This window comes from Peromyscus maniculatus, chromosome 5 (assembly GCF_049852395.1).
Source record: "Peromyscus maniculatus bairdii isolate BWxNUB_F1_BW_parent chromosome 5, HU_Pman_BW_mat_3.1, whole genome shotgun sequence".
Classification (NCBI taxonomy): domain Eukaryota; kingdom Metazoa; phylum Chordata; class Mammalia; order Rodentia; family Cricetidae; genus Peromyscus; species Peromyscus maniculatus.
The window spans coordinates 103,159,467-103,183,699 of NC_134856.1; the positions used below are offsets into that span (position 1 = coordinate 103,159,467).

Below are 24,233 nucleotides of genomic sequence, written 5' to 3' on the forward strand. Positions count from 1 at the left end.
TTTTTGTAGGTGACTTGTACATTGGTAAGAGTAGGGTGTTGAGGCTACCCACTATCACTGAGTTAGTGCCAATATGTGACGTTAGCTATAGCAGTGTTCCTTCTATGAACTTGAGTGCCCGTGTGTTCGATACACTAATGTTTGGAATTGTGAAATCTTCTTGATTTTTCCTTTAATGTGAGTATGTAGTGTCCTTCCCTATCTTTTGATTGGTTCTGACTTCAAGTCTATTTCATCAGCTATTTAAATAACTACTCCTGCTTGCTTCTTGGGTCTATTTGCTTGGAATACCTTTTTCCATCCCTTTATCCTAAGGTGATGTCTAACCTCAATAGTGAGGTTTGTTTATTGGATGCAGCAAAAGGATGGATCCTGTTTTCTAATCCAATTTATCTATGTCTTTTTATTGGAGAATTGAAAGCTTTAATATTGAGAGTTATTAATTAGCAGTGCAATTCTTGGGGTTTTTTGTTGTTGTTGTGATGGTGTGGGATTTCTTTTCCTCTTGTTATTAAGTGTTCTGGGATTGTCTATTCTTTGTGTCCTCTTGGGTGTAGTTAGCCTTCTATTCAGACTAAGGATTTCCTTCCAGTGTCTGATATAGACACTAGAAGACTGGTAAACAGAAATTGTTTAAAATGTTTTATCGGGAAATGGTTTTTCTTTCTCCATCTACTGTGATTGATGTTTTTTTGAGGTATTATAGTCTGGGCTGGCATCTTTGGTCTCTCAGAGTTTGTAGAACATCTGTCCAGGCCCTTCTGGCTTTTACAGTCTCCATTGAAAAAATTGGGTATTATTATCATGAGCTTGGCTTTATATGTGACATGCTCTTTTTTTCCCTTGAAACTTTTAATATCTTTTCTTTGTTTTGTATTATGTGTCACAAGGAATTTATTTTGTAGTCCTGTCTACTTGGTATATGTCTCTTATGCCTTGATAAACACCTCTTTCTTTAGATTGGGAAATTTTTTTTTCTATGATTTTGCTAAAAATGGTTCCCGTGCCTTTGACCTCAGTTTCTTCTCGTTCTTTTATATCTATTATTTGTAGGTTTGTTCTTTTCATTATGTCCCAAATTTCCTGAATGTTTTGTGCTTGGATTTTTTAACATTTTCTCTGAACTATCCATTTATTCTACCTTGTCTTCAACACCTAAATTGTGTCTCTTACATCTCTTAATCTGTGCTGTGGCTTACCTCTGGGGTTTTTGTTTGCCTTCCTGAGTTTTTCGTTTCAGTTTTATTTAAATTTGTCTTTTCTTTAGCATGTTTCTTCCTTGTTATATTCTACTTTCTTTTTTTTTTTTTTTGGTTTTCCGAGACAGGGTTTCTCTGTGTAGCTTTGCGCCTTTCCTGGAGCTCACTTGGTAGCCCAGGCTGGCCTCGAACTCACAGAGATCCGCCTGCCTCTGCCTCCCGGGTGCTGGGATTAAAGGCGTGCGCCACCAACGCCCGGCTTATATTCTACTTTCATATTTTGAACTACTTTCACTATTTCATTCAACTGCTTGTGTTTTGTGGTCTTGAGGCGTTTCTTCGTATCTTCTTTAATGTCTTTGAATATATTCGTAATTGCTATTTTGAAGTCCTCATCTTGTGCTTTACCTGAATTGCTTTTCTTGGGGCTACTGCAGGAGGGTTGCTGGCTTCTGGAGGAGACACACTGTCTTGGTTGTTCACATTTATAGTTCTCCTTTGGGATCTAGGCATCTGGAGTTGTAACGTTTGAAGTGTTTCTAGTGTAGATAACCTGTCTCCCTTTCGTCCATTCTTTGCTACTCTGGGTCCTAGCCAAGTGTGGTGGCTGTGAGGTCTCTGAGTCCCAGCCAAGTTTTCTGGATGTGGTGTCCCTGGTAACGGAAGGTTCAGCGGGTCAGTGAGGTGTCACAAAGGAATGGAGAGGAGCTAGACAGTAAGTCTGGAAGGGGCAACAGGAAGAACTGGGGCACTCTGGGGCAGCACCAATAGTCAGAGACCCAGGGGATGAGGTGAGCCAATATATAAACTGTTATAAAAAAACATGACAGCATCTGGGGAGAAAGAATACTCACTGCTGTCCACTGGTGTATCTCATCATTCAGTCCAAGCGAACAAGTGAAACCAAGAAAGAAAAGGGACACGCGCCGGCCAGGTGTGGTTGTGTACACCTGTAACACCAGCACTCAGGAGACTGAGGCAGAATTGCTGCAAGTTCTAGGCTAGTCCAGGCTACTTAATGAATTCTAGGCCAACCTGGGCTATAGTGTGATTCTGCAGTCTCAACTGCCAAAACAAAATACATCAAAAGGAAATCTGTGACTCTTGGCACATCTAGGAATGTGCATTTGGCTTTTGTCCCCAGTTTCTGGGGTAAGACCCATACCTTGGCGCTCCCTGGGTGGTGGGAGCCTCTTATTCTAATGCAGTGAGTCTTAGAGCTTGCTACCTGAGTGTCCAGGCCTTGGATAGAGCCCAGTTCTTTCAGCCCTACCCCTCAGCTGTAGGGTAGTAGAAGATGCAGGAGTCTGAGTTAATAAAGCTATTGTGACTAAGGCGATCGAATCTTTATAACAATCTCTAAGTGAAGCACTCAGAGTTTCCAGACTGGAGAGCAAATTTTATTGCTGAGATAGAGGTCCATTCAAAGAGAGTAGTGCAGCTGAGAAGGCCTGGCACCACACTCTGCCTCTTGAATTTGCTGTTCCCTGGTTGTTGGATCCTTTATATTGTCTGGTAAGTATAAGTCAGTGAGTGTCTACCCACACCTATATGACTTTCCGTTCTGTTCTCTCACTTGCTGTCTCAGCCCAGCTATATCACTTCCTCTTCCTGCTTAGATCTGTCACTTCCTGTCTGTCTATATAGACCTCCAGACGTCTATGGTTAAGTAGTGTTGGAATTTAAGGCATGTGCCACTGCGCCTGGATCTGTTCCCAGTGTGGCCTTGAACTCACAGAGATCCAGACAGATCTGCCAAGTGATAGGGTTACAGGCGTGTGCTACCCTTGTAGGACTTTTATATAGTGGCTGGCTTTTTCCTGTGATCTCCAGGCAAGTTTAATTTTATTGGGAGACACAGTATATTGGGGGACACAGTATATCACCACAACATGGTGAATCAAATTGTCGTTGGTCAGTAAAAACTGCATATAATACAAGCAGAAACTGAGAGACAGGCAATTCACAATCAATAGGATGTCTGCCTGCTGCTAGTGTTCTCCTGCACTGGTCAAATCGGGTCGCTGACAGGCAGGGAGGAAACCAGGGAGGTTGGGGAGGAGACCTGGGAGAAGGCCTGCCGAGCTCCAGATTACACACGGAAGGAATACACATGTGAGAACACTCAGATGTGGCAGTGTGGCCAAGTGGTCTAGAGTAGTTAAGGTTTCAGCTTCTTTAGGGACGTGGGTTTGAATCCCACCACTGCCAAGGATTTTCCTCAATTGTGATGTTCCAGATTCTTCACCCCAACACGCAGTTAAAACACTTTTAATGGCCAGGTGTGGTGGCACAGGCCTCTGACCCCTGTACTCGCAAACAAGTGGAGTTCTCTGTGAGTTTCATGCCAGCCTAGTTTACAAGGTGAGTTCCCAAACAGCCGAGGCTACATAATGAGACCTGCTTCAAAAATATATAGATATATTTATTTATTATTGTATACATTTAATATATTTGTTATATATTAGAATTTTTAAGGGATGAATTGGTCCTGGAACTCACTAGCATCTGATGACACTCAGAGAGGCAACCTTAGGAAGAGCGCCTACCTGTGTGGTACCTTGTAATCACCTACATTCCACATCCCCCAGCACCCAGACCTGAGCACTCTGGGTCCCATAGCCCTGTGACTTGAGGGTGCTCTCTGCTCTGGCCAGTTCACTCCCCAGCTCAGGAAGTTAGCTCTTTCTGAGAGAGCCACCCCCTCACTGCCCTCGCCAGTCATCCTCCCAGTTTCAAAGTTACATTGAAGAAACTATAAAAGGAACCACACAGAAGGGCACCACCATACAGAATTTACAGATTACCCCTTCCAGATGTACTCTGCTCAGAGTAAAGATGCTAGAACTAATACTAATGGCTAATGATAGCACAGATTTATGTACTAGATGCAAAGTGGATTCCCAAATGGTTCCCGTCAATTACTGTTGAAATGAACTACCTCATCCACTAATTTATGATTAGCAAGGTGGTGGTTAAAAGGAGAATGGCCCCCATAGGTTCATTGGAATCCCATAGGTTCCGGACTGGAACCGTTTGGGAAGGATTAGGAGATGGGAATTTGTTGCAGGAGGTGAGTCTCTGTTGTCATTGGGCACAGCCTCTCCTCTTCTCTCCGTCCCCTCCCTCTGTGCTTGTGGGTGGAGATAGGAACTCCCAGCTACTGCTCCGGTCTATGCTTGCTGCCTTTATAGTCCTGGATTCTAATCCTCTGGAACCATGAGCCCCAAAGTAAATGCTTTCTTTCACTAGTTACCTCGTTCAGTGTCTTATCACAGCAATAGAAACACAACTAAGGAAGGAAATATGTGCCATCAAAGCTTTTTAGCAGTTGAGTAGGAGTGGCGAGTGGAATCTAGGGAGCTGAGGGTACATTGTTAACGAGGAAAATCCTCGCCAGTGGTGGGATTCTTCCTAGATACAAGCCTAAATCCAGCACCTTTGACGGCTTGGACACAGTACCACACGAGTGTTTCTTCGTCTTGTGTTTTTCCCTATGAGCAACTTTGAGCCCTTGAGGGCCCGGGTGCCACCACCACCCCATTTGACCAGTGCTGGAGAACACGGGTGGCCTCCATTCCCCTGATGACCCAGGAAGGAGAGGGAGGTGCGCAGATACCTCACGACCTGTGGATCTGTGATCTGTGAGGCAGAAGCAGCTACATCCCACCCCACCCCACACCCCTGCGGAGTCTGAGGCCCTGCAGTTCCCTGAGAGACCTCACACAGAGGGATTCCCACCAAACTGTCCCCAGGCAAAAAGCCAAAGGCCGCTCACTTTGCAATGCCAGGATTCGAATGCTTTAAAGAACAGTTGCTGTTATGACATCATCTGTATTAGTACAGTTCTGCCCTTCCCCCCAGCTCTCCTATCCGCGTTCCTGGGGGAGGAGGGCAGTGAGGTTTTGCTCCTGATCCAGAAAGGTTTGAGTCAGTTAAAGGAGTCTAAATCGCTCAGTCAGGGATTTTATACATATGTGAAAAGGTGAGTTCTAACAGAAGAATTCGGTACAGAAAGTTCTTTCCAGTTCAGCTTCCACAGGTACCCCTGCTTTGCCCTCACAAGGCCCTCTACAGGACTGACTGGCTCGGTGGCATCGCATCACTCGGCAGCATTCTCAGCACTTGGCAGATGTTATTTCCCCGGGAAATTAAGATAATGACTAAGAGAGAAAAGAGGATTCCCTCCTGCGGAAGAGAGGGTGGGGGGATTGTGGGAGCCAGAGGAGTCAAGGACACCACAGGAAAACCCAGAGTCAACTAGCCTGGGCTTGTAGGGGCTCCCAAAGACGGAGCTGACCACCAGGGAGCCTGCATGGGACTGAGCTAGACCCTCTGCACATATGTGACAGTTGTGTAGCTTGGTCTTCTTGTGGGACTCCTAACAGTGGGAGCGGGGACTGTCTCTGACTCTGGTGCCTGCTCTTGGGACCTTTTCCTCCTCCGGGTTGCCTGATCCAGTCTTCAATAGGAGAGGAGGTGCCTGCAACGTAATGTATCAGGGCTGGTTGATATCCGTGGGAGGCCTGCCCTTTTCTAAAGAGAAATGGAGAGGGAAGAGGAGGAATGCATGGGGGTGAGGGGCAAGAGGGGAGGAGGGAGGGGAAACAGCAGTCGAAATGCAAAATAGATAGATAAATAAATAATAAATGAATGAATAAATAAATAAAAAGAAAAAAAGAGAAAAAAGAAAGAAAAACGGATTCCCAAGAAAGCTAGAACAACACGGGTTATCCATTTCTTTTTCCTGTCCGTTAATCCGAGCGTGTGTTTTCACCTGTTGTGTGACTCTGGGCTCTCTGCCTGACCGTCATCTCTTTTCTTCGTATCAGAGGTGATCTCTCTGCAATCAGCGCACAGATAATGCTTGCTTCTAAGGGCAAGGTTGCAGGGCTTCAACGTCAACCTTGTCGGACCGACCTGGAGCCTGGGCGCCCCCTGCTGGTGTTATTTGGTTTAATGCTGTATCAACCGCTTCTTAAAAACATCAATCCAGGGACTGATTTTTCTCTCTAGTGTTTCCTTTTCTTTTTTCTTTCTTTTTTTGTAAAGTAGACTACAAGTGAAAAATAAGAAAGAAGACCCATCAGTTCAGTGATCAATGAACTAATGCCTGGTCTCTTTGGAAGAAACAACGCCACTGCCTGGGCTGCCTTTCACCTGGTCCTAGCCCAGTCAGGATCCTACAGCTGTCTCAAGTTGAACAGGAACGGCAAATATTGATTATGCAGTTACAAGTATGTTACCGAACTTTTATAACTAAGTTCTGGCCCCTAGAGTCCGGACAACAAACTAGAATCAACCGCCTGTCTCACATGCCGGAGGACTGTGAAGAGCAGAGAGAGGACATTTCATCAAAGTGGCCACACTGGAAAACAGATGCCGCCCACATCCGTCATCAAAGGGCAAGCCGGAACTTTGTAAATACGTTGCATATTATGTACTGTGCATATGAACGAAGGTTTGGGGGTATGCATAGCTGCCCGAACAGCTCAGACCGTGCTCTCACTGTTCTCTCTCCTCTCCTTTGCAAGGGATGTTGTAGACGTCATCGCTGCGGGGAGCAATCTGATCCCCTTTGAAATGCTCAGCAAGGATGGATCTCTCCTTTAGGGGTTGATGTCGTCCTGCGGCGGTCTTCTCTCCGCCAGGTTCTCCGGTGCTTGGGGTTAATTCAGGTCCCTCGCGGTAAGATGTCTTAGAATCCTAGTTAAATCGACGCACTGAGAATTCAATGTACCCTCTCTTTAGACAAACGAATTTAAAACATTTTAAGCAGTTCTCTTGTGTCAGTGGAACCGAGAAATTTTGAGGCCGTTCGCTTTTCACCCCGGAACTTCCCAGGCCGTGGGCAGCCCCGCGAGGTCCCACGTGTCTCCTTCACAAGCGTCTTAAAAAGCGCTGTACGAACCCCACCCAGCTCTCGCTGACTCGCCCTCTAGCGTGAGTTTTTAAATGCAAAAGCCCAGAGACAGGTGGCGAGGAGGGAGGATTCCAGAGGGTTGAGTTCCGGGCTCAGCCCGCCGCACAGGCCGCTCGCAACTGCCTCTAACTCCAGCCTCTGCCGGCACGTGGTGCGGTATGCACACACACGCGCGCGCACATGCACATATATATATACATATACATATACATATACATATACACATACACATACACATACACATACACATACACATACACATACACATACACATACACATATACATATACATATACATATACACACACACACACACACTTAGGCACAAACACGGCAAATTTAATAAGATTTTTGTTTACATTTTAATACATGAGTGTTTTGCCTGTACGTATGTTAGTGTGCCACGTGGATGTCTGGTGCCAATGAGGCAAGAGGAGAGACCGTTGGATCTCCTGGAAATGGAGTAACCGGCAGTTGTGGGCTGTCCCGTCGGTGCTAACAACCGAACCTACGTCCTCTGGCAAGAGCGCTTGGGCTATCTAGGTCTTCACAAGATGAAATAACTATTAGTAATTTTTTTAATGATAACACTGCATCATTTGAAATTTTGAAGTTGAAATACCCAAAATAAATAGAACACAAAGCAGAAACTCCCATATGAAAACGAAATGTTTACTGTACAGTGTACGGCCTGTCTGTTAGTGAATTGCAAAAACAGCACTTCCCTGACCGGGAATCGAACCCGGGCCGCGGCGGTGAGAGCGCCGAATCCTAACCACTAGACCACCAGGGAAACTGCTAGGCGCTCTGTTTGTAAAATATATGACCTGGATTTGCTACTGTGTTACCTCCAATTAGCTACTGTGTTACCTCTGATTTTTATTTAATTAACCAACTCCAAACCCCAGTCAATAAAATTCAGAAGGCACGAAAGCGTATGGTCTGTACTGCTCTTTAAATGTATGAATTGACCCAGAATACATTATAGCAAATTATTCTATAATATATAGATAAATGTATTATATATAATATATAATATAAATAATATAAAAATTATGTTATATAATATATAATATAAATAAAAAATTAACAAAAATCACAACTTTTTTTTTAGACAGTGTCTCAGCCCTGAGCTGGAACTCTAGGATACTGAACTCAAAGATATCCTCCTGCCTCTGCCTCCCCTATGCTAGGTTTAAAGGCGTGCACCACCACTCCCTGCGCTAAGGCAAGTTTTAAAGATCCATTTAAATTGTCACCTTGCTTTTCTCTTTATAATACAATAAGATGTCGAACATCGAAATTCTTAGTTAATCTTAGTTTAAAGATTAGTTTAAAACTCGTCAGTTTTGTCATGACAGCGGGGACCTAAGTGATAAAGTCATTACAACTTAGCGTGAAGCTGTGGCGGGCGGGGCCGAAATAGCTCAGTTGGGAGAGCGTTAGACTGAAGATCTAAAGGTCCCTGGTTCGATCCCGGGTTTCGGCAACGCAGGTCAAATTTTTCATTAATAAAACTACTTCTGTGCCGGGCGGTGGTGGCGCACGCCTTTAATCCCAGCACTCGGGAGGCAGAGCCAGGCGTATCTCTGTGAGTTCGAGGCCAGCCTGGGCTACCAAGTGAGCTCCAGGAAAGGCGCAAAGCTACGCAGAGAAACCCCTGTCTCGAAAAACCAAAAAAAAAAAAAACTACTTCTGTATTTACTATCTTTATTGTTTTGAGCTGCTCCTCATCTGTTTCTCCAAGGCATCTATTTCCTTCTCCAAACCTACCTCTTCTTTATTCCCATTAAGTAATCTCAAGAGTTGTAAGCCAAAGCCAACATGCAGTAAAGGTCTTTAGTGGATACTTCACAAGGCTCGCTCTTTATCGTATTCTCTGCCGGCTACTAATTCAAAGGGATCTACGATCCAAATAGGTGGAGAATACAGCATGAGATATTAGGGATCCTTCTCTTCCTCACTGACTCTCTACAGACTAGAAAATATCTACATCGCCGTGTTTGGACCACATAACAGAGCCCGGGTTCTCATGTCTTACTGTGATTCATCAAGCCAGACTCAGCTACCGGCTGCCATCCAGTCCAACTGGATGACCACCAACTTCCCAGTTTCCAGATGTTGTGGCTCTTTTCGGCGCTATGTTTAATTTTCATGGAATGAAAACTAATTGACAATTGTTCCTTAAACAATCCTCCTTTGGACTTAGGACTCAACTGTCCTCCCTTTTTTTTTTTTTTTTTTTTTTTTTGTTGTTGTTGTTGTTCTGTTTTGTATGGTGATTCTATTTCATCACATTACTTCTGTAACTTTTTGGGGCCTGCAGTTTGATTTTTAATTAATTTCTCTACTTTTAAGTAATTTACATACATTTCCAAGAATAATATAAAGAGGTTCCTTTTCTGTTGCCTAGCTGCTTTCAGTGACAATACCTTGCAAAATTGTAGTCCAATGTCACAGTCCTGATACTGACATTGATTTAAAAAAAAAAAAAAAAAAAAAAAAAAAACTAGATACAGACCATAGCAGCACCACTGGAATTATAAGAATATAAATGCAAACACAAGAAAACTTCTTAAGCAGAGATGACCCATGCTTCCTTTAACACACTAGGACTGGAGAGGTGGCTCCACCACTAAAGACTAAGGCTCACAACCAAAAAGACAAAAATAATAATTATGGCTGGTTGTGGTGGCAGCAGCATTGTGGAAGCAGGGGCAGGAGTAGTATATTTGTGAGTTCAAGGCCAGCCTGGTCTACATAGTGAATTCCAGCCCACCCAGGGATATACAGTAAGACCGTGTCTCAAAAACAAAACGAAACAAATAATAATAACAACACCTTTCTGTCTGTTTTGTGCTACAACGGGATATTCTGCAGCTTATATGACTGCTTCTAATACTGTTTCTGTGAACCACCTGTAATATGTAGGACATCCTTTTTTTTTTCAAGTAGTGGCAAACTGAATTCAGTCTAAGATAAAGTTTACAATGGTGTTCTCTGTCTCTCTGTCTCTCTCTGTCTCTCTCTCACTGTCTCTCTACCTCTCTCTCTCTCTTCTCTCTCTCTCTCTCTCTCTCTCTCTCTCTCTCTCTCTCTCTCTCTCTCTCTCTCTGTCTCTCTCTCTCCTCTCTCTTTCTCTCTCTCTCTCAATGACTGGTGATCAAAATCAGGACCCACAGCCAGTGGGACCGGCCCTGCACACTGAGCTGATGCTCAACCTTGTTTCTACTCTTACACAGCCAGTATCGCTCAGGTTCCCAGCCTCACTCCAGAGTCATGAGTCGAGCCAACTACCCCCTGCACATCCATTTGGGCACGTGTGGTGGTTTGAAGCTACTTGACAGGGATTAGGGGGTGTGGCCTGGCTGGAGGAAGAGTCACTGGAAGTGGGCTTTGGGGTGTCAATGCTCAAGCTAGGCCTAGTGTCTCATTCTCTTCTAGTTACCTATCAGTCAGGATGAAGACGTCTCAGCTACCTCTCCAGCATCGTGTCTGCCTGCATGCCATGCTTCCCACCGTGATGATAATGGACTAAACCTCAATGTAAGCAAGCCCTAATAAAGGCTTACTTTTACCAGAGTTAGCGTGGTCGTGGTGTCTCTGCCCAGCAATAGACATTAATTAATAAAGACAGCATGGATCCTCAGAATTTTGCCTACAGAGAAAGTGACGTGGGTGAGGGCAGCGGGAGAGATGATGGGCTGAAAACGAAGGTGATGAAAATACCGCAGCGAGACCCATTACTTTGTTTGCTGGTGTAAACATTTCATCTGAAACACGATCAACTCCAAAATGTTTCTTTCTCTCTTTTTCAGCATGTGAATTTTTGTCGTGATCTGTAAATAGGGTTTCACTAAACAGAATTTATGGAAACTATGGTTCAGAACCGAGTTCCTTTCTGCCCTAGATAGATCCCTTTCAACAGACCAGATTAGAATGGCGCCTCTTGTTGTATTAAGTAATCAAAATAAGCTTTGGAAAGGTCCAGATAAACAAGCCTAAAACACAAGCAGTCCCAGTCACCAGTCAGAGGGGGCCCAGTCTGCCCGAGCCAGCGTGGTGAGGAGAAGCCACTGTTTTACTAAGAGAGGGAAGGAAACATGAAATGGTTGATCCTTTCTTGTTCCTTATTTCTACTTTATTGATCCTTTTACACTTATAACACCTCCTCCTCCCATCCCCTCCCTGGAACACCTTTCAGTTTCACAGACGGCACACTGGCCAGCTAGTAAAAACCACTTCCATTTTTAAACTTTATTGAGAATATAAATGGATAACTTACTCAAGTCCTTCCCCCTGTGTTAACTCCTCAACCTCTCCAAATCACAGAATAACATTCCTCTTCTACTGCACTTTGGAAATGTGACTTACCTCAGGCCAACGTTTTGACATCTTTGCTGTGACCAGTAAACAATAAGCATCTTGTAGACTCATAGCTAATGCTGTGTGCAGGCAATACAGACCCCATCTTAGGGTGGGGCCACCATCTTAGACCACCTGCTGTGCTCAGTTCCAGGAAGGCCCTCAGGAATGTGCCATGACAACAGATACAGGGCAGTACGCTCCTGCAGACATCCTGTCTGCAGTTTATGGCCCTTGAAGCTATCTAGACAATCCTGCTGAGCAACCCAGATAATCCTGCTCAGCAAGTTGTGGTTCCCCACCAAAAAGTCTAACCCAATGGTTTCAAGTGTGGTTTCGCACCCAAAGTCTAGACCAATAGTTTCAAAAAAATAATAATAATAAATAACCTTGCCTCATATCCCTTCTTCCCAATTCCAAGTTGCCAAAGCATGTAATTCCCAGCTTGCGGTTTTTCCCTATAAAAACTCTGTATACCTGGGCTCGCGGCTACTGCTGTATTTCCCTCCATCTGCTGTGTGGTGGCTCAGGTTCGAATCTGACAATAAAAGGACCCTTATGTTCTTGCATCGGAAACCTTGGTGCTCTCTCGGGTTTCGCAAAATGGGTACAACAGCTGCTATCTCCTCCCTTTCCCATAAGATCAAACATTGCATTAAGCATTTCTTTATCTTTAAAAAGCCTTGCTGTCCTGACTAAGCAAATCACACCCTGCACAAGAGCAAAGGGTGTGAGGACATCAAGTGTGTAAGGAATGTAAGATGGGCATGATGTTATTTACCTCTAATCCCAGCACTCTGTGAGTTGGAGACTAACCTGGTCTATACATTGAGTTTTAGGTTAGCCAAGGATATGTACTGAAGCCCAGTCTCAACACCACCACCACCCCCAAAAAAAGAGAGTCTAAGGAAGATTTTTCTCACTTTCTGTAATAAGTTTAGAGTCTGAATGGAATTTATGAAAATTTCTATTTGTACAATATGAGTGAGTATTGACCAAGTATCAATAACCACTTGTCGAGTTTCCTGTACTGAATGGTACTTTCTTCATCACTGGGACCAAATAGCTGAAGGAAGCAGCCTATGGAAAGAAGAGTTCATTGTGGCTCACAGTCTTGGGTGCCGTCCATTGTGCATGGAGTCACAGATATGGGAGTGTGAAGCCACTGGTCTCATTGAGGCCACAGCAAGAACAAAAATGATGACTCCGGGTTTTCTCTTTGTATTCAGTCTACATTCAGGGTAGGTGTTCCTTTGTCAGTTAAACGTCTTTGGAAAAGCAGACATGCTGGAGGTGTGCCATCTCGGGATTCTAAACCCCATCAAGCTGACAAAGGAAATTAACTGACACATGAAGTTTTATTAAGTGTCCCTATTAATCGAGATGATTGTCATGGCCGTATTCCAAATGACAGTACTTAAGAGCTAGGGGAAGAATTTCAGTGGCTGTGACTTGATAGAGAGCAGAGTCAGAATAAGATCTACATTGCACACGACATTAAGATTTGCTGGGGTTTTCTCCCTCAAGGCTTCTAAATTCTCAATCTAGATAGTCATCCAGGGACTATGTCCGGGTTGGTTTTGTTTGTTTGTATGTTTGTTTGTTTGTTGACACAGGCTAGACTTTTCTGGGAAGAAGAACGTGAACTGGGAAATGGTTTCCATCAGCTTGCCTATAGATAGGTCTGTAGGCCATTGTGTTGATTAGTGATGGTGTAGGAGGACCTAACGCATATTAGGTGGCACCACTCCTGAGCAGATGGTCTTGGGGTGTAGAAGAAAGGCACTGAACAAGCCCTAGGAAACAAGCCAGGAAGCAGCACTCCTCCGTGGCCTCTGCTTCAGTTCCTGACTCCAGGTTTCTGCCTTGAGTTCCTGCCCTGACTTCCCTGGATGAAAGACTACATCTTTAGGATGAAATGAGCCTTTTTCTGCCCAAGCTGCTTTCATGGTGTTGTATATTACAACAACTGAAAGCTAACTAAGATAAACCATAAAACAGCATTTTTTAAATTTTAATTTAATTTTATTTTACTTTTGTCTATAATACCCAATGTGCTTTTTAACTGAGCATTGGTACTGTTGGGAACTTTTTTACATCTGTTTTTCACTGTCTGACTCATTGCAGCCTTGTGAGTTTTAGTCTCACTGTGATGGCTCTTCTTGGCTGTCAACTTGACTAAATCTGGAATTAACTAAAACCCAAGCATCTGGATACACCTGTGACAGATTTTTGTCTTGATGAAATAATTTAAAGTGGGAAGACCCACTTATAATCTTTTGAGGTAGGAAGGTAGACCTTTAATCCAGATCTTTTGAGGTGGGAAGATCCACCTTTAATCAGGGTGGCACTTTCTGATGGCAATTTATATAAAGGACACGAAAGAAGGAAGCTGGCTCTCTTTCGGCCTGCCAGCTCTCACTAGCAAATCCATTCCTTCGCTGCTGTCAGAGCCTACTTCTTAGGATTCCAGCTTACACTAAAGACCGACTGAGATATCCAGCCTTGTCGAACGAACAACTGTAGCTAGAGTTTTCCGCCTTGCCCACAGTCAGGACAAATCTTTGTCACCTGCCAGTCCCACAGCCGCTCAGACCCAACCAAGTAAACACAGAGACTTATATTGCTTACAAACTGTATGGCCGTGGCAGGCTTCTTGCTAACTGTGCTTATAGCTTAAATTAATCCATTTCCATAAATCTATACCTTGCCACGTGGCTGGTGGCTTACCGGCATCTTCACATGCTGCTGGTCATGGCGGCGGCTGCAGTGTCTCTCCCCTCAGCCTTCCGCTTCCCCGAATTCTCCTCTCTCCTTGTCCCACCTACTTCCTGCCTGGCTACCTACTTCCTGCCTGGTCACTGGCCATCAGTGTTTTATTAATATAGAACGATATCCACAGCATTTCCCCTTTTCTTCTTTTTTTTAAAAAGGAAGGTTTTAACTTTAACATGGTAAAATTACATATAAGAAAACAATTATCGAGCAAGAATTACAGTTACAATATTAAAGAAGATGTCCTATCTATCTTATATTTGTGAGTTTAAGGTTTTATATCTAACTTATCTTTTATCATAACTGAGGAAATTACAACTATCTAGTTTTCAACCACATCAAAGACCTGAGAAGGAACATAATGGTACCTGAGAAATGGTAGATGGATGCAAGCAACTTTCGGGAATCTTGCAAAAATAGACCAAGACAGCTGGCAGCCTGGACAGTCACCTAATGTTTCTCAGCATTGTTGGTGCATTCAAATTGGCTACAGGCCTAGAGTCTCTGACAGACCATTTTTAGAAGTAGGAATTCTGAGAGACCATCTTACCCTGTCTTGGCAGAGTACAGTGGTCGCTTTCCTTGTGTCCCGCTTGTCCAGAAAGGACAGCATTATATTTGTACTGTCAGCCATCAAGGCAAGGGCAGTTCTTTGCCCAGTAGGCCATTTTGTGCCAAGAAGACAAACTTCCCAATGGAAATGTCTTAGAAGCCCAACATTCTCTCGGGATCAAATTGGTGCAGCCAGGAGCAATTGTGTCTCATGTCAACAGAATTCTAAGTTATTTAAATGCCATATTCTCTAGGTCTATGAAGTGTTTGAAGATTACCTATCTATCTGAAATATATCTATGTATATCTAGAAGACTTAACTAACATGGCTACAAATATGATTATCATAGATGACTAATTATTAATCTATTTTTAATTATCTATTACAATTTTAAATGAGTTACATAAACGTAATACCTCAAACAATAGAAATATATATATATATATATACAGTATAACAAAATTAACTTTAAGTTTGTATCAATAAACTAAAATTTATACCAATGTAAAACATTTTAAACATAAACTAAAATCTATACCAATGTAAAACATTTTAAACAAGTTGTTCTTTAAAAGTAGGTTCATTAATCTACCCTTTTATCTTATCATCTCCATATCCTCCTATATATTTAATCATATCCCCTTTTTCTTTTTTAGAAAGAGATCACTTTTATAATCAACCTGTTTTAAATAAAAATATTGGTTTTTCTCTGTCCCACACCAGAGGGCTCTTCTGATTTGGGACACAAGAATCTCTTAACCATTTTTTTTTTAAAGCAATATGTCTGGGTTTAGAGGGGGAGTGAGCCAATTCCACCTCTAAAGCCAGCTTGGTATATTTGGGAATTTGGGCGTAGCATCTCTTACTACTTCCTGCTGGAGGGGGGCGCTGTATCTTATGGGGATGCAAAGGAAATTTTAAGCCTATGGGGTAGTCCTTGAGGCTGTATTGTGTGAACCAGTTGCCTTGAAACCGCTCTGGATGTTGGATCATCTGGGCCATGGTGTCACCGGAGGCCTTTCAGGGGGTCTTGGCTGGTGAAACCTGATGTATCTTAATCTGGAACAAATACACAGCCTCTGGCTTTCTGTGGAAACAAAAGCAGAACCTCTTTTCCAAAGTAACATATCCTTAAATCCAAATTTTGAAGTCAAGGTACCTTTAAAATATACATTTTGGCATAACTCAACAGCTTTTGCAATCAAATGTTTTTCTTCAGTTACGAATATCAAAGACAACATAATCCAGATTTTATGTGTGATAGCCATCTTTACGTGGCTTATTACCTTTATTATTTTTTAAACACTTTATTTTTAGATACTATTTGTTTATATAACTGTATATATTTTTTTCTTTTAAGCCTACGTACATTTTTACATGCATTATAAACTATTTTATCTGAATCAGTCTTATTGCAAACTTATTGCTTTAAACTACAGTCTTTTAAGCCTGAAACAGCGCTGTGGCTGTTGGCTCCACCCACTTCAGCTTCCCAACATGGCGGTGGTACGTTTTCTGCCAGCTCTGGGAGCCATCAATTTTCAGAAATAGTGGGTCTACGCTTTTATCAAAGCAGCATGTAGCCCAGAAACCTCTTTTTTTTTTTTTTTTTTTTTTCTTTTTTTTTTTTTTTAATACTAGTAAGGACTAAATCTACCACACAGCGTAATGTGCCTCTGGCAGACACCTCATTACCGCCATACTGCCGGTCAAATGCACACGCCAGGAACCCGCCAGTGTTCAAACCTGCGTTTTGCAGCGTCTAGCTGCCATATGAGACAAGAAGCAGGAACCTGGTTCTGGCTCTGTTTAGAATTGGTTATTAAATATTCTCTGGTTTAAGGTGGAAACTCGAGCCGTTGGGCGCCATTTGTTGCTGGAGGGCTTCTCTCCAGGTTCCCCAAGCCCCGCAGTCCCACAATCCACTTATAAAATAATCACTCAGACGCTTATATCACTTATAAACTGTATGGCCGTGGCAGGCTTCTTGCTAACTGTTCTTTTAGCTTAAATTAATCCATTTCCATAAATCTATACCTTGCCACGTGGCTGGTGGCTTACCGGCATCTTCACATGCTGCTGGTCATGGCGGCGGCTGCAGTGTCTCTCCCCTCAGCCTTCCGCTTCCCCGAATTCTCCTCTCTCCTTGTCCCACCTACTTCCTGCCTGGCTACCTACTTCCTGCCTGGTCACTGGCCATCAGTGTTTTATTAATATAGAACGATATCCACAGCAAACAACCTACTGCATTCCTGGACTAAGTTGGTAGACAGCCAATGTTGGACTAGCTGGACCACAGCCTGTAAGCCACACCAGTAAAGACTTCATTCTGTCAGTTCTGTTCCTCCCGAGAACCCTGACTAATACACCCCCTGTACACGTCTACATCTAAAGACTTCTTTCCATGCGGTGCAGTCTGCTCTGTTTTGATCATCTATTCCACAATCCAGTTGTGTGTCCTTCCATCATTTTTTAAAATTGGACATCACTTAGAGTTTTCCAGTGATGTCTGGGTGGTGCTGGCATTTGCATGAAAATCTTTCTCATTTTCATTATTCGAATTCTTGAAAAATATGGTCATGATATTCACGGTGTTCAGAAACAAACTATCATAACCTTGATACAACCTAGAGACATCTCAGCAGTTAATCTACTTTTACTCCGGTCAAGATAGACCCAAACCACTCAGGACTACACACACTAACATTGCACACTGACGCCCCAGGGCTGGGTCACTTGTTACACTGGGATCCTACTATGAAACTCAGGGTCCTCGGAGACAACAAAATCAATGTGTTTTCTGTCGCAGTGGGGACGTAATTTAAAAGGTTTCTGTCTTTTCTCTTACTTCCACACTTAACGCGGAAAACCACTCAACTGTTTACAAATCCCAGGGAGACACTAAAAACGGGAAATTCTAGTATGGAACCAGATCAAACCCCGGGCAAGTCTCGGTAAATCAGGTTTTCACATCTTCCTGTTCTCACACTAACAGGTTCCCAAGAGTTTGTGTAAAGAACAATGTATTCGTCAAGCTTTGAGATCTCATTTGTCCCCTTTGGGCTCCTGGAAATCGAGGGGTCGATAGGAGACTGCAGAAAAGTCGGGGGGACTTGGGAAGCCGACCTGGCAAATTTGACTTGCAAAGAAGGGCGTGAGATGATGATTGGCTGAGGAAATGCTTTTGTTAAGGCCACAAAGGCTTGCGTATGTCCGAGGGGGGGGCAGAAGATCAAAGGGACTCTTTTCATAAGTGTGGGAAGACGTTGAATCTTCCAGACATTTTCAAGAGGGGAAAAAAAATCATTTAGGAAATGATTTATTCAAGAATCTGGGCTAGCGTAGGCAAAACATAATTTGTTACTAATGTAATATGACGCAAGGATCCAGCCATCTGCCTCCTTAGCGCAGTAGGCAGCGCGTCAGTCTCATAATCTGAAGGTCCTGAGTTCGAACCTCGGAGGGGGCAGTTGCTTTTCCTTCTGCATTCGTGTGGTTAAAAATTCAAAATTGCCTAGTTGCTCCCCGAATTTCAGAAGCTGTGCCGGTAGCCATCATTTTCCAGTTGACAAGAGCTGCTCTTTTACCCAAGTTCCTTCTTCAAACAGTATTCTACCCTGCAACTTATTTATTGGAAAGAAGGAATGCATAGATCAACGACTGATGCTGGATTTTGCCTAAAAGTCCTCTTTTTTAGTACATACGAAACTTCCTTACCACCACGTCCTCGATGTAAGATGTGATCTAGGTTTTCTGTCTTGTTAAATAAAGTTCTGCAAAAACGCCTGGCCTCCTGAAACATCAGTTCAGTTATTGATGGAAAACCTTACCACAAATCGGGCCTGGTACCAGGAAGACAAAAAACGCTGACGCCCGAACAGGGACTTGAACCCTGGACCCTCAGATTAAAAGTCTGATGCTCTACCGACTGAGCTATCCGGGCTCTTGCGAGGCTGTTATCCTACAGTGAATAAAGACACATGGAAAAGCGTTAATGTCTAATTTACATATTTTCCCCTTTTATCTTCGATTCTACATTTGGTCAGCTGATTTCAGAATCTATTATCTGTCTATTTCAGAATCTATTAAAATACAAACTCCAGGAGAGCATTTCCTGCGTGCTCAGTGTCAACCTTCACCTCTTTTGCAACAGCAAGGGCCGAGTGACTGCCTTGTGGCCGCGCAGCCAACGCAGGAAATAAATAGCTGCTGCCTTGCTGCGCTGCGGGACTGAAAGAGAGCTCTCGGTCGGGGTTTCTGAGGAAGGACACCCGGCTTTAAGGAGGAAGTCCTGGCTGGGGGTGCGGGGAGCACGGGCGCTACTTCGGCCGCTAGCAACTTCTATAGTGCGATGTTCTGGGACCCCACAAAGAGCATGGAGGCTAGGACAGTTTGACAGAAGAAAAACGCAGACACGAAGTCGGCCTCCTTCCTCCTGCCAACAGTTTCTCCCTGAGTCTTCTTTTGACAGACTTGGGGAAGCCTGGGGCGATGGATGTCTTTGTAGACACCAAGCCCGGCACAGGACAGAGAACGGGACGGCAGGGGTGAGCGGAGAGGATGGGTGACCGGACACAGCTTTGGACAGTGCCCTGCACGTCAGAGTGTGGGGACACACACACACACACACACACACACACACACACACACACACACACACACACCTGGAGATCCCCCCTGGCTCCACGGAGATACTGCAAGCTGGATCTCAACCCTGGTATCTGTCTTCCTTGCTTTACTTATTTCCCTTTTAGACTTTTTTCTGAATCATGCAGTTTGGAAGACTTAGAAATTCTGTCGAGAGCAAGAGCCCAACGTGGTGAGACTAAGCAAACACGTTTGTGTTGTGTTTGTATTTATTTTTGTATCTTAGTTTTGTTTCGTTTTTGACATAGAGTATCCTGGGTGGGATGGAGTGACCCGATAGTAAGCAATCCCGGAAGAATGGTTAAAGAGAACCAAACCAGCAATTATACACACCTTAGACCTTACACTAGCAATTACACGTCATCTCACACCTTTCACACTCGCACCCGGGCCTCCCTCTCTCTTTTACACCTGGGCTGGGGAATTTCCAAGCATATCTGAAAGACACCTGAAATTCTCCTGGCTCCAATTGGTATAGATGATGATGATAATGATGATGAAAAGTTAGAACGTGTTTAATATTTTTTAAAGACAGAGCCCCTGGAACTCACCATGTAGAGATCCACCTGCCTCTGTCTCCCGAGTGCTTCACCACGCTTGTCGAGTGTTTAATTCATAATTTTTAAAAAAAAAAAATCACTATTTTATAACTTTGTAACAGATCATTATATTACAGAAACAAAATTACCCGTTTAGTTTCATTAAATAGTTTTGGGGTTTGTTTTTGCGAAAAAGAAAATTTTACTTATATATATTTATATTTATATAAAGATTTTATTTATATATGTAAAGATTTGCCCTCCCTACCTACGCACGGGAGCTCTCCGAAATTAAGGAAGCAAAAAGTACTGCGGCTGCCCCCTCTGAGGTTCGAACTCAGGACCTTCAGATTATGAGACTGACGCGCTGCCTACTGCGCTAAGGAGGCGCCTGTAAAGCACCGCTTCACAAACCATGTATTCATGCTACTCTCCTAGCCAGTCTCGCATTGTCAAGTTTGTGGTTTTCGGTTAGGATATCGCCTAAAATCGCTTCTGTCGCGGACCCTCACGGTACCAAGCAGGGACCGAGCCTGCGCAACTGTGCTACAAAGAGCCATAGAGACTGCGGAACGAGAGCCTACCACGGAGAGCCGTGCGCAAAGGACTGCGGGAAAGGAAAGAGTGCAATTACTCCAGGAAGACAAGACAGGGGGGTCAAACGCAGGGGTAGCGTGGCCGAGCGGTCTAAGGCGCTGGATTAAGGCTCCAGTCTCTTCGGGGGCGTGGGTTCGAATCCCACCGCTGCCACTAGCTTTTTGCACTCCTTCAGGCCAGTGGATTTTTTTTCTCTTGGTTCAAGTCTCTTGGTTTTCAGCCTCCTAAATCAGCCAGGATTCTCCCCTCCTGGTCCCTGTTTTCCCAGGTTACAGATAATAGTCATACACACCATACCCACAGCAGTCCCAGCAGAGGATACGCCATCAACTAATTGCTTCAATAAACAGTCAACAAGCGCGTAATGTGTGTGAAATTTATTCCCCTAATCACTTCATTTTCACCGAATAAAAGGATCCGCCAACAGATAACAAGCTTTTCTTTCATTCATTCATGTTAAGAAACGTGCTTCAGGCTAGGGCCTGAAGACTTCGCAGGTCTTTCTTGCTATCTTGGACGATGAATGAATGTGGAACGTTCTCTTTCCGAACGGACTTGCAACCAGAGACAGATCGGGCCTGTGCCACTGAAGAAGGGAATTCTGTCCCATCCGGGAGACGGAAAGCCTGTCCTCGGCGTCGCCACAGCCTTATCATTTCATTTTGAAGTCAAATCATGATCATCTGCGCTGTACGAGTCTAATAACTTGCAAAAAGGAAAACGAAACAACAAGAAACATGATCAAAATATATTGTCTGAAAAAAAATAATAAAAGTAAATTAGTAAATAATAAAATGAAATAAATGCCACTGCCTCTTAGCCGCCAGCTAGGGACTCCCTGAAGTCGTAAATTACTCTCTCCTGAAGGCTGTCCTGAGTCTCCTACCCACTCGGCGAGGACAATTATTCTCTGGAGACACCGACGGGAAAAGAGAGAGGGTGCCCCGAAAGTCTCACACTGCTCTGCGGTGCTGACAGTGCTGACCCTTGTTTTTGTTCCGCCTCGAGTGCACCGTTCTGGCTTTCCGCGTTCACGCTGCGCGCACGGAGTGAGCTGCAGCAGAGACGCCGAGGCCGGCCGGGTCTGTGGAAGGCTGTGGGAGGCTGTGGAAGGCTGTGGAAGGCTGTAGAAGGCTGTGGAAGGCTGTAGAAGGCTGTGGAAGGCTGTAGAAGGCTGTGGAAGGCTGTAGAAGGCTGTGGAAGGCTGTAGAAGGCTGTGGAAGGCTGTAGAAGGCTGTGGAAGGCTGTAGAAGGCTGTGGAAGGCTGTAGAAGGCTGTGGAAGGCTGTAGAAGGCTGTGGAAGGCTGTAGAAGGCTGTAGAAGGCTGTAGAAGGCTGTAGAAGGCTGTAGAAGAGGGGAAAGACTCCGCCTGGGCACCTGCTGCCTCGCGACGTGGGAAAGTATTGTCAAGCCGCAGCAGCTCGCGACGGCAGCTGGGGGGTGCTGCCCGCCACACAGTCGTTGCTCGTGACAAGTCTGCGGGTCCCATTCTACTTGAAAAGTGAATAGCTCCGATAAAAATACTGTTAGAATCACTAGGAGGCTGAGATAGACGTTCCATTTGTATACCAAACATGCGCTTGCCAAGAGGACAAGGACCTCAGTTGTGATGTGAAAGTAGACTGGGGGCGGCTAGTGGGGGGAGGGCAGCCGGGGAGTGTGGAACCAAAATAAGACCAAAATGCTCTCACCCCAAAACTAAAGGCCTAAGACTGCTCCTTTTAGCTACAGGCCATAAGTTACTGGAACAGGCCAGAAGTTACTGAGACCAGTCAGTTCAGATTCCAGAAACCAGGAAGTGTAGAAGTTCACAGTCACAAAATAGTCACGAGGTAATGCCTGCCAGACTATGGAATGTCCTCTCCCTGGTTTCCAGGGTAACTGATCACAGAAATGCCTCCACCTGAGGGCAGCCAATGAGAAATGGTGGCGGGCAACCACTCCCTTAGAAGTAATTTCTAGAAGTCCCTAGAAGCGAGCCAATCAGAATTGTACCTGTACTAGCACCCCTAAATGATGTAACCTTGTGACTTTTCCCTTTAAAAACTGAGCTTGCAGACAGGTGGGCGCTTCCTCCAGCCTCCACTGCGTTGGATGTATTGGACGAAGTCCCTGCCTAGGCTTGTATTGCTTTTGGATATCCAGAATTAAACCTTGCTTTTGCATTCCGGCATGCTCGTCTTTGGTGGTCTCTCTGGGGGTCACGATCTGGGCACAACAGGAGAAGGGAGGTAGGGGGAGGAAGAGGGGGATAAGAACAAAGTTTAGTAACTTATGTATACGAAAATGTCACAATTAGACCCATTTATTTGTATGCTAACCAAAAACAGTAATTGGAGAAAGAAAACAGTAAACAAACCAACAGGAAAAGAAAGAAAAAAATAAAGAAGGACCAAGGATAAAGTTGAGAAATTCATGAGAAAGGAACGATAAGTTACTCTGAAACGAACTAAATTCGTAACAGAATTTCAAATAACACCGGTGAAATGTTTGTTTTTTACAATGCCGTGTTTTTTTTTTAAGCAGTGCTCACAGATGGACATTGTGGCAAGCTCCTGGCCAAGTTGGTTCCATGGTGTAATGGTTAGCACTCTGGACTCTGAATCCAGCGATCCGAGTTCAAATCTCGGTGGAACCTAGTCTTTTAAAATTATTTTTCCTTTTGCTTCTTTTCACGCTGTCAACGTGAGTTTTGCTGAATTCTGTATTTGCAATGAACAGTTCCTTTTGTATTCCAGCATTTGGCTCTTAATGGTCCTGGCAGTGGAAAAGGTCATGTGGTATCTGACCCCGTCAACTCTCTACTCAATTGTCAATAGTGTCTCTATGGAGTTGGTGCACGTTTCCTACACCGTTCATGAAAGCTTCAGACAGTTCATGCAGTATCCTCTGTCGCCAGATGTTCTCCCTCTGGTGGCAAAGACCCCTTTAGGACTCGAGCACAGGACTCAACGAGCTTCGTGATTAGTGGGGCAGATTTCATGAAAGGTCAGGATTCCGCTAAGATAGAAAATGAAAAGGAGAGGAGACGAGAGTGTCTGTGAAAAGTAATTGAAAACAAGAAAAACAGACCTGTCAGGAGTGGGATTCGAACCCACGCCTCCATCGGAGACCAGAACCCTCAGTGGGAGGAAGCTAGGCTTGAGTCTGGCGCCTTAGACCACTCGGCCATCCTGACACGATGGTTGTGTAATAATTAATGTATCTTTCAAATGTATTGAATGTGTATGCAATTACTACACTTTAGGTTTCATTTACAATGTAGAAATACAGATCCCTGTAAGCTGAACTAAACTCTTTTTCTCTGTCTAGTCAGGAATGTGGACAAGACAACTCTCGAGGTTTTTTGCTCCCAATCCCCTCTGGAATTCAGCGTTTATCTGCCCCTGGGTCCCCGGCCCTTCCAGAGTGCAGCCGAGTTCAGAAATCGCAAAGATCCTGCAAGCTCAGGTCTGGCTCAGAACCATTCATCGGCGTCACGACCGGACACACTCAGCTCAGGCTCGGTTCCGAGACAGTGTCCTCAGGCGCCCGCCTGATGGAGAGAGCTTGCAGGGGAGTGAACCAGTAGAACAGACAGGTTAGAAAGGGAGTGTAGTCCATGAACACTGGCTGCAGTGTAGACGAGAGTGCTG

General features: G+C 44.3%; 8 non-coding genes across 8 annotated transcripts; 4 read left to right on the forward strand and 4 right to left on the reverse strand.

Moving 5' to 3' along the window:
* Window positions 1-7,843: 7,843 nt before the first annotated feature.
* On the reverse strand, window positions 7,844-7,915 carry Trnae-cuc (transfer RNA glutamic acid (anticodon CUC)). Its single transcript has one exon. It is a non-coding gene; the product is annotated as a tRNA-Glu (tRNA).
* Window positions 7,916-8,538: 623 nt separating this feature from the next.
* On the forward strand, window positions 8,539-8,611 carry Trnaf-gaa (transfer RNA phenylalanine (anticodon GAA)). The gene has a single exon. It is a non-coding gene; the product is annotated as a tRNA-Phe (tRNA).
* Window positions 8,612-18,211: 9,600 nt separating this feature from the next.
* On the forward strand, window positions 18,212-18,284 carry Trnam-cau (transfer RNA methionine (anticodon CAU)). Its single transcript has one exon. It is a non-coding gene; the product is annotated as a tRNA-Met (tRNA).
* A 401-nt stretch (window positions 18,285-18,685) lies between these two features.
* Trnak-uuu (transfer RNA lysine (anticodon UUU)) lies at window positions 18,686-18,758 on the reverse strand. Its single transcript has one exon. It is a non-coding gene; the product is annotated as a tRNA-Lys (tRNA).
* Window positions 18,759-20,317: 1,559 nt separating this feature from the next.
* Window positions 20,318-20,390, reverse strand: Trnam-cau (transfer RNA methionine (anticodon CAU)). Its single transcript has one exon. It is a non-coding gene; the product is annotated as a tRNA-Met (tRNA).
* Window positions 20,391-20,669: 279 nt separating this feature from the next.
* On the forward strand, window positions 20,670-20,751 carry Trnal-aag (transfer RNA leucine (anticodon AAG)). Its single transcript has one exon. It is a non-coding gene; the product is annotated as a tRNA-Leu (tRNA).
* A 2,413-nt stretch (window positions 20,752-23,164) lies between these two features.
* On the forward strand, window positions 23,165-23,236 carry Trnaq-cug (transfer RNA glutamine (anticodon CUG)). The gene has a single exon. It is a non-coding gene; the product is annotated as a tRNA-Gln (tRNA).
* A 435-nt stretch (window positions 23,237-23,671) lies between these two features.
* On the reverse strand, window positions 23,672-23,776 carry Trnal-caa (transfer RNA leucine (anticodon CAA)). The gene is made up of 2 exons: window positions 23,739-23,776; window positions 23,672-23,716 (listed from the first exon to the last, which is right to left on the reverse strand). It is a non-coding gene; the product is annotated as a tRNA-Leu (tRNA).
* Between the last annotated feature and the right edge of the window lie 457 nt (window positions 23,777-24,233).